The 9,807-nt window shown below is 45.7% G+C and overlaps 1 pseudogene; it reads right to left on the reverse strand.

The window, feature by feature from the left end:
* Nucleotides 1-1,152: 1,152 nt before the first annotated feature.
* Nucleotides 1,153-3,168, reverse strand: LOC110338943 (annotated as a pseudogene).
* Between the last annotated feature and the right edge of the window lie 6,639 nt (nucleotides 3,169-9,807).

A 9,807-nucleotide genomic window follows, 5' to 3' on the forward strand; every position in this document is an offset into this window, starting at 1 on the left:
TATCATATGAGTCAACTGACAGAACCTGGGTCCGCAGGCTTTTCAGCAAAGGTCTTTTCCCAGTGAGCCTTCTTACTGGACTCTCTTTTTCTTATCCGTTCCTCATATTTGGACTCAAATAAAAACCCATAAATTACAGTTAAGTTAATGAGGATTTCTATATCCTCTGCCCCTTGCCATCAATTTATTAAGAATAACAGACCCTCACTGGGGAGGCAGAGGCAGGTAGATCTCTGTGCGTTCGAGGCCAGAATGGTCTACAAAGCAAATCCAGGACAGCCAGGACTACGTAGAGAAATCTTGTCTTGAAAAAAACCAAAAACACTACAAAACAAAACAAAACGAAAGAATACCAGATCCTGTTTCCAGTGAAATGGCTCGTGTCTTAGCTTCTTTTGACCCCCATCCCACCATCTTATTCAGTATGTACATGTCCCTCACCCCCAGAAGCCAGTAACTCGGAGTGACATCTGAGGTACAGATCTGACTCATGTTTGGTCCTTGGCCAGAGAAAATACTCATAAGCTATTCCCATCACTCCCCAGAGCTGAGGCCCAACTTGAATCCCTTATTCGTGACTGGCTACCTTCTGGACGATTTCACTTAGATACCCAGCTCTCATCTCCAAGTCAGATGTGTAAAATTAGGTCTATGATCATTTCTTTGGCCAAGTGATCCACTTGCCCCAGCCTTTCAGGTAGCTGCAACTCCAGGCGTGTGACGCTATGCAGGCTACCTCCCAAACCCTCTTCCACAGTATTTTGCCAGCCTCTCATGTTGATTCTCACATCCACAAGCTCTAAGAGCATCATTACACTTGTTTACCACCCATGACATCCTATGAATCTTTCACGTTCTTCCTTATTCACCAACCTTCAATGACTCCAATTGTCTTGGAAAACACATGAACTATGAAACTTAACTCAACACCATTTGGTTCCAACCTGTGTCTCCACGGGTCTTTCTTTTTTAATAACTCTTTAATCATATGCACATACAGGATGAAGGGTAGCGCCAGGCTGGCTGGGTGAACTTGCTCTCTCTGCCCTGGTATCAGCCTGGCACAGTTCTGAGATCCCGCACACGGTGGGGTAAGGTTGGGAAGTAGAGTGAGAAGACAGAAGAAACAAAGGTGAAGGGCCAGCAGCAGTCTCAGTCGGTGGACTCCAACACAGATTCGCTCAGTGCAAGGACCCAGTAGTGTTCAGCCCCGTGCTTTCTGAAATACTCAACGAGCCGTGTTCTCTATAGGACACTTTAAATTCCATCTCTCCAAAGCTCCGGTCTTCGGCTGTACCCTCCCGCACTAGTACTCATTTGTTAGTTTTCTTCATAGCTTCTTCATCTGATTCCTCCTCCTCATCATCACCCTTGGTGTTAGATGTCTGCTCATCCCACTTTATCCGATGGAGCATCAGATGCTTAAATTTCTTCTGGGCTTTGGGGCCCCCTTCCGCTACCACCACATTGACATCCTTGTGACATTCCCTGTCAGGTTCAGCTGCCCAGCCGTGGCCTCCATCATGAACTTCTTGGCTGGGTTTCTCAAATTCCGAACCCTGTGCACAGAAATGTGCGCCCCCTGTGAAACGTCTTCTTTAAGCTTTTTAATTTTCTTGGCCTTTCTCTGTTCTGCTGTAAGTTTTCAGGCAGCTTTAGCCTCTTCATGCGCTTTCTGTCTCTTTGCCATCTGAGCTCTGACATGGGCTTCTACCTTTGTAGGGTCTTGAACCGCTTCTGTTCCTAATACTTGCATTAAATTTGAGATTCTCACTTTTGGGCTCTGGAGGAGGTGTCAGACCTAGCCCGACTTTCTTTTGTAGCTCTTTCTCCGCCTCCCTCCTTGTTTGCCTCCCAAGTTTCTTCTGCTCCTTCTTTGTAAGATATACTCCAAGGGTGACTGGTGTATCATTGTCAACCGGAGGGTTAAGCTGGGTTGGGGCTGGATGTTCAACAAGATTTGTGATTCCAAAATAATTTTCTTTCTTGGGATTTTCCTCTGTAAAGTCAAAGCCGTTGGGTATGATGTATGAGTCCCACCACTCAATCTCAGGGATATCGCCTTTCTTTAGCTCCTTTTTAGGAGCAATGAGGGCAAGTCCAGTGGAAGTATGAATGCCTGTTTTTCTAGGAGCCTGTGCAATCCCTGCCTGCAGCTTCTCCAATTGAGCCTTTGTCTGTAATCGTTGAGCAATCTTCTCAAATAGGCCCTTGTCATGGAATTTAAAAGTGCGTTTTCGGCATTGTGAAGGGGCAATTGAGATGGGAGGTGGGGAGGGGGGTGTCAAAAAAGGTATTAGACTCCATGTCTTCTGGTGGCTTTTCTTTTAGTTGTTGCTTTTAGTTGCTCTTCACAGCTGGAAGGTTTACCTTCAGGGTGGGCACGTGATGTGTGAGCGGCACCTCCTTGCTTGCCGAATCCAGGATCAGTGGGGTAGGCTTAGTCTGGTCTTTTAACTCTACTTTCGGTGTAGCTATATGCCCCTGGCATGGAGATTAGCTAGGCCCACCATGTTGGCATTGCCAATAAGCCCTGGCTTCAACGCCAGCTGGTTCTGGATTCGGTTTTGCAGTTCAGCGACTCTCCTCGCCTTCTCAATGGCACCATTCATAGAGCCTGGGAGGGCTGAATAGTGTCGCGGACTGGAAGTCGCTCCGGTTGGGAAGAACCTTCGGCTGAGGTGCAGAGGGGCTGATGAAGCTCAGCTGTTTTTTCCGTTCCTCGATTTGTCGTGTTGCTGCCTCCATCATCTGTTTGATCTGGAGCTTCGTTAGCGTGCCGGGGCTTTCTGACGGAGGTCCAGGAATCACCTTGGGCTCCTCTTCTCCCTCCTCAAAACGGGGTATTCGCCACTTCTTTACCCCTGACGATTCCTTTGAGATCTCAGAGTCATCACCAAACACCTCCTTTAACTCGTTTTCTGCTTCTGTCACTGCTAGACTTGGAATGTCTTCCTCCACAGTTTCGAACAGCTTATCCATAAATCGGAGAGTGAAATCATCAAGAAAAGGTTTCAGGTGATCAGCCGCCTTCTTCTTGTCCATGCCCTTCCCCACCCAGGTCAACGCTGCTGTGACCACCATGGGCTCTGAGAAACCCAGCCCTCTCTTCACTGACTTCTCTATCCATGTTTTCAGCTCATCCAGCTCCCGCGTAGACAGTGCCATTTTGGAGGAAATGGAGAATGAGAACTCAAATCGGACAAAATAACTACACCTCACAAACTTCAGCCCCTGAGACGGAGCCTGGAAACCTTCCGGTTGCCCTACCGCTGTCGCTACCACCAAGGCCACCGGTCCGGGGCCTCTGCCGCGCAGTTGCACTATCAAGGTGCCAGCGCGGGGTGGGGGTGGGGGGAACCTCCACAGGTCTTATTATTCACCATTAGATGGTCTTTCCCATTCCCTTAGGAATCAACTGATTGTGTTTCAGCTAAAAATCATAGCTGATACCCTATGGTAGTGTTTAATCCTGGCAATCAAATGAACACCAACACTCAAGTGCTTAGAATAAGGCTGACGCTGTTTTGGTTTTTTGTTTTTTTTTTAAAGGATCTATTTATTTTGATTCATGTGATTGAATATTTTTCCTACCTGTGTTATGTGCACCAGGGAGATCAGAAGAAGATGCCAGATACCCTGGAAGGGTTAGGGATGGTGGTGAGCCATCATATGGTTTCTAGGATTCAAGCCCTGGTCCTGGTCCTCTGAAAGAGTAACAAGTTTTGTGTGTGTGTGTGTGTGTGTGTGTGTGTGTGTGTGTGTGTGTGTGTGTGTGTGTTTAGATACAGTTTCTCTGTGTAGCCATGTCTGGAACTCACTCTGTAGGCCATGCTGGCCTTGAACTCAGAGATCCACCCACCTCTGCCTCCCGAGTGCTGGGATTAAACATGTAAGCCACCACTACCAGGCTGCAACAAGTGTTTTTTAACTGCTGAACTATCCCTCCAGGCCTAGCCTAAAACTTCGCGTTGAAATTAATGCTGGATTTATTTCAAGGGATACTAGGGAACACTGAAGTTGTCAGTTGGTACAACACTGGTTACGAGCTTTTTTTTTTTTGGCTTTCCTAATAGGATGAACACACATGTACCTGTTTGTCTGGTTTGTAAGATGGGGCCTGCCTCAGACCAGCATTGTGGAATGCTGGCCACCCAGGCTCTGTTCTCATAACACCTGCTCTCAGGCTGTCATTATTAAACCACACACAAACACCCAACAACAATGATGGAGTGCAAGCTGAGAAAGCAAGTTGGAGAAACTGCTCTAGGAGACAGGATGCTTGTTTGTTCTTCTGAGGACCTCTGATAGACCAGTGGCTACTGCATCCTAGGGAGCTTCAGGCACTGGGGAGGCAGAGATAGGGGACCTGTGGGGTAAGCCGGATTCATAGTCCATTCCACCCACCTATCCTTTTTTATGTGGGTGTTGGAGGTCAGAATTTCTTGCACGGTGAGTGGTTTATCCACTCCGTCATCCTTCATTCACACCTTTCTGTTTCTATTGTAATAACTTAATATTGCTATACTTCTCACAAACTCTTTAGCATTCATTTGAAGATGAGCTGGCATGCACATTAAGAAAATAAAATACCACCACATACCCTCCAGGAGAAGACACTCAATTACCCCAATTTGCATACTGTGTGCTTAATAGTTGGACTGGTGGCCTTCCCCCTTGTCTGGTCATCTTTCTCTATCCTCAATTCCTGCCCACTATGTACAGATCATGCGAAGAAGTTCCCTCATCTTCTATGATCCAACAAGCTACGGTTGTGAGGTTTGGTCAGAAATTTTATATTTATATTTAGGTCCTGATTCACCTCCCTCTTTCTTCCTTGCACGCAGCTTTGTAGAAAAGGCTGCTCTTAAATGTTTGATCCTCCTGCCTCTACATTCTGAGTTCATCGTGTCTATTTTATGTGGAGCTGGGGATCAAACCCAGGGTTTGTGCATGGTAGTCAAGCTTGCTACGAACTAAGTTACAGCCTCAGCTCGTGCAACATTTTCTTTAAAATTTGAAAGTAGTATGTGGACACAGAAGACGTTTTCACTGAACTTAGGGTTTTATTTTGCTTTTTATTGTTTTAGAATTTGATACTTGCTTATAAAGTATTTTAATTAAATTCACCTCCCACTCTCCCAAAGAAAATGTAAGCTGTACAAAAGAAGATGTTCTGGAAAACTCTCAACTATGATCCTTCAACCTACAGGCAATCAATAGTCTGGACATAAGATTCTACACATAATCTATGCACTCCCAGATTCACACACGTAAATACATGTGTATATACATAAAGCATGTGAGTGAGTATGCCTGAGTATGAATCTTTCTGTTCTTCTACAATGAAGAACATACAAGGAAAACTGGGCATGGTGGTGCATGCCTTTAATTCTGGGCCTTAGGAGGCAGAGGAAAGCAGATCTCTGAGTTCAAGGCCAGTTTGGTCTACAGAGTTAGTTCCAAGACAGTCAGGGCTACACGAGAAGCCCTGTCTCAACAAACAAACAAGAGCATACCATGCACATCCCCGCGAATCTAGATTTTTCCCATATAGTATAGTTTGTAGATCAACTTGTAAGTCTTTCTTTTTTTCATTCTTCCCCCACACCCATGCATGCCTACTCTCTCTGAGACAAGGTCTCTCTATGTGGTCCTGGATGCTCTAGAACTCCCTATATATAGACCAGGCTGGCCTTGAACTCACCGAGATCTTCCTGTAAGGGCCTCTTTGAATGCTGGCATTAAGAGCATACATCACCACACCCGACTTTTTTTCTAAAATGTTTATCTATGTTTACTTACTGTGAGAGGCCTTACACATGATGCAGAATGAATGTAGAGGTGAGAAGACAGCATGTGAGAGTCCACTCTTTATGTCCANTATGTGCATTCTGGGAACTAAATGTAAGTTGTGTGACAAGCGCCTTTACCTTCTGAGTCATCTCTGCAGCCTTTTTTCTTTCTTCTTTCCTTGTCTGTACTCAGGGTTGGAACCAGGGCATCCTTCATGCCAGGCAAGCTGTCCATCACTGAGTCACACCCTCAGCTCCTTTTTATTTTGCTCTGAGACTAGGTCTCATGCACTTGTGCTGCTGGTCTCAATCCTCTGGTCCTGTTTCTCAGCATCCCATGTGGCTGGTGTTGCAAACCCAGGTTATCATGTCTGGCTTCCATTCTTTCTAATACCAGTGCAATTTCTGTTATAAATATAAGCCATCATTTATTTGGTTAGTTATACCATATTGGTCTTTGTCATTTTGATTGCATGCTGTCTTTCTGAGGGAAATGGCAAGAATGTGTCTACATTGAGTGTATTGCCCATACATTTAATATCATGTCTTCCGCACAGGAACATCTCAGTAAATAACATATTGTAGAATTTTATCAGCAAATAGCCATCAGTAAGTGATTCTACTTTATAGTTTTGGAAATAACTTGAGAAAGTCTTAGAGCATTCTTCAGCCAACAGTTAATATCTTTCATTATAATTACTCATGTCATTATATGCCATTATTGCTATCTGTAGAATATTCTAGAAGCTTTATCTTGAGGTGTTCAAAGTTTATTGCTGTTTCGTTTTTGTTGTTGTTATTGTATTGCTGTTATCATTGGTGTTGAGATACAATTTCTCTGTGTAGCCTCAGCTGTCTTTGAGCTTGTTCTTTGTAGACCAGGATGGCCTTGAACTCAGAAATCTTCCTGCTTGCCTCTGCCTCCTGAGTGCTGGAATTAAAGGCTTTTACTAGCCATTCCTATCTCCCAGCGTGAGGTTCTGGAAGTTTCAATGCCTCCCGTTGTAAACAGCAAGTGCCAGGATGACAGACACCAGACAGACCTGGTGTCCAGCAGTGACTCTCAGAGGAGGCAGGCAGTCAAGCTTCTGGGCCAGGTTCAATCCTGAAGCCACACAAGGTCACAGCTTTGACCAGAGCAGCTTGGGAACAGTAGTTACAAGGTGGGACTACTCCACATGCCCATCAACAGATGAGCGGATACTAGGATGTGCCATGCCTGGTGGGTGTTACTCAGCCTTGAACAGAAAGGAAATTCCCACACACTGGCCAGACACTAAGAGCAAAATGTGAACTTAACACGGAACCACGGAAGGTCACATACTGGCTGAGAGCATTTCCATGAGGTACCTACAAACTTGACATTCATAGACACTCAAAGGTTGCCAGGACTGGGAAGAGGAAAAATGGAGAGCTGTTTTCAAGGAGTATAGAATGATGGAAGGTTCTGGAGATGGATATTTGCATGAAATAATATTTGCATTTCCATGCAAATACTGTGATTTCGAACACGGACCCATCAATAAGAGCTTACATATTGATGAATGTGATTAATATCACCGACTTGGACAGTTAAAAATGGTTGAATGGTATGTGTGTAATATATATGTTCCCATACATTATGATAGTAACAAAGGCTTAAGTTAAGCTGGGCATTGTGGCAGACAGCCATAATTCCCACTCTTAGGAGACCAAGGTTAGCCAGGCAGTGGTGGCACACGCCTTTAATCCCAGCACTTGGGAGGCAGAGGCAGGCAGATTTCTGAGTTCGAGGCCAGTCTGGTCTACAGAGTGAATTCCAGGACAGCCAAGGCTACACAGAGAAACCCTATCTCAAAACAAAACAAAACAAAACAAAACAAAAAACAAAAAAAGGAGACTGAGGCTAGAGGTTTAATAATTCATAACAGTTGAAGACCAGCCTGGACTATATGGTGAGACTTTGTCTCAAACAAATGGAAAGAAATGGGCAGGAGAGAACATTTGTTTATCTTGCGGTGGACCTGGCTTTGGTTCCCAGCATGGAACCCCCCAAAAAATGGAAAGAAAAAAAGAATAGTGGGATAGAGAGATAGAAAAAGAAGTAGGAATGAGTCAAGAGCGCAGCGTTGTTCGCCTCAGTCCTTCCTGGTCCACCACCTGGATGGCCGCGCCTCAGTCCTTCCTCATCCACCACCTGGACGGCCGCAGTGTCTGAATCCGTGACTCACGCCTGGTACATTGTCTTTTCCTGAGAGAGGCACTAAACAAATAGGCTGTCAGTGAGACACTCGAAATGATACTTCATCTACTTTAGACTCAGGTGACAGAAGAGTGGCCTAATGGCGATGGCTTGGGAGGGCCCCTAAAACTGACGCTGTGTCAATGGGTAAGGTCTGCATGGAAGGTGGGTCTCAGCTTGGCTTCAGTCATTGTCTGCCTTTTTGACACCATGAAGCCAATCTAGTGAGCTGAGCTTCAAAGCAGCCCTGCACAGCCAGAGACGCTCCACAGAGGAGCTGAGAAAATGGTCTAGTGCAATGTCTTGCTAGCTTTCTAAATGAAAAACCCCAGTCTAGCGGCTCAATCATATTATAAACACATTATAAACATATTAAAAAGTAATTACTTTGGAAGAAGTTAACTATGTCAAAATACAAATTAAGATAAAATTAGGAATGTCCCTCCTTCCAGCTTCCAGTTCATGGAATATGTTTTTTTTTTTGAATTTGGCTCTTGCCCTTTTGTTTCCAGTCACCCTGGCACCTTGGATGCCACATACACTGCGTGAGCATTTGCAGTGCCTCTTGTAGCATGCCAGGTGCTGGCTCTGACCAACCTCTGGCAAATCCGTGTGGGTGTGCATAGCTGCCGCATTTCAACATGGATCAGGAGGTTTCTACCAAGAGAGGGATTATTCACGATTGCATAATTCTTCAGTCAGACGTAGGCAGAGTTGCGGCCTGCTGCAGACTCTGGTGAGAATTGTGGTGTAGTTCGCCACACGGAACGTCTTCTCTTTAGAGCAGAGGGAAGCTGGGCATGGTGGTGTGTGCCTGTGATCTCTGCTCTTAGGATGTGGAGGTGGGAGGATCAGGGATTCTAGATGGAGATGAGCCTTGGCTGCATAGTGAAATACTGCCTCAAAAAACCAAACATCCAACACCCAAAAACAAACAAACAAACAACAACAACAACAACAAAACCAAGGCCTGAGAATATAGCTCAGTGACAGAAAAGTGGCCTCCCATGAAGAAAACCTTGGGTATGGTCCTCATTTAGCACTAGAAAAAAAAATGCAGAGGAAACATGAACGGATGCAAAGGAATTCAAATTGACAATGGATTAAGAAAGGTAAGTGTGGTGCACGCCTTTAATCCCAGCACTCGGGAGGCAGAGGCAGGCGGATTTCTGAGTTCAAGGACAGCCTGGTCTACAGAGTGAGTTCCAGGACAGCCAGAGCTACACAGAGAAATCCTGTCTCCAAAAGCCAAAAAGCCGGAAATAAAAGAAGAAAGAAAAGAAAAGAGGCAAGCAGCCTTCTGGGAATGATCAGATTGTAGCTTTAGCCCGGTGCTCAGAACACTTGTATTTGAGTTGGACATTGGTGGCTTGAGCTGTAATCCCAGCACTTGGAAGGCTGATGTAGTGGGATTGCTACAAATTCAAGGTAAGCCTGAGCTATGTAGAGAGACCCTGTCTCAAGCAAGCAAAGAAACAGAAACTGGGGAGGTGGCTCAGTTAGTAAAGCATGAGGATCTGAGAGGTTACCGGTACCCATATAAAAAGCCAGGCACAGTGGCACATGTCTGCAGTCCCAGCACCGGAGAGACAGTGGCACATGGGAGGCAGTGGCTCATGTCTGCAGTCCCAGCATCGGGGAGGCAGTGGGACATGCCTGCAGTCCCAGCACTGGGGAGGCAGTGGCACATGGGAGGCAGTGGCTCATGTCTGCAGTCCCAACACTGGGGAGGCAGTGGCACATGGGAGGCAGTGGCTCATGTCTGCAGTCCCAGCACCGGGGAGGCAGTGG

Source organism: Mus pahari, chromosome 22, assembly GCF_900095145.1.
Source record: "Mus pahari chromosome 22, PAHARI_EIJ_v1.1, whole genome shotgun sequence".
Lineage (NCBI taxonomy): Eukaryota > Metazoa > Chordata > Mammalia > Rodentia > Muridae > Mus > Mus pahari.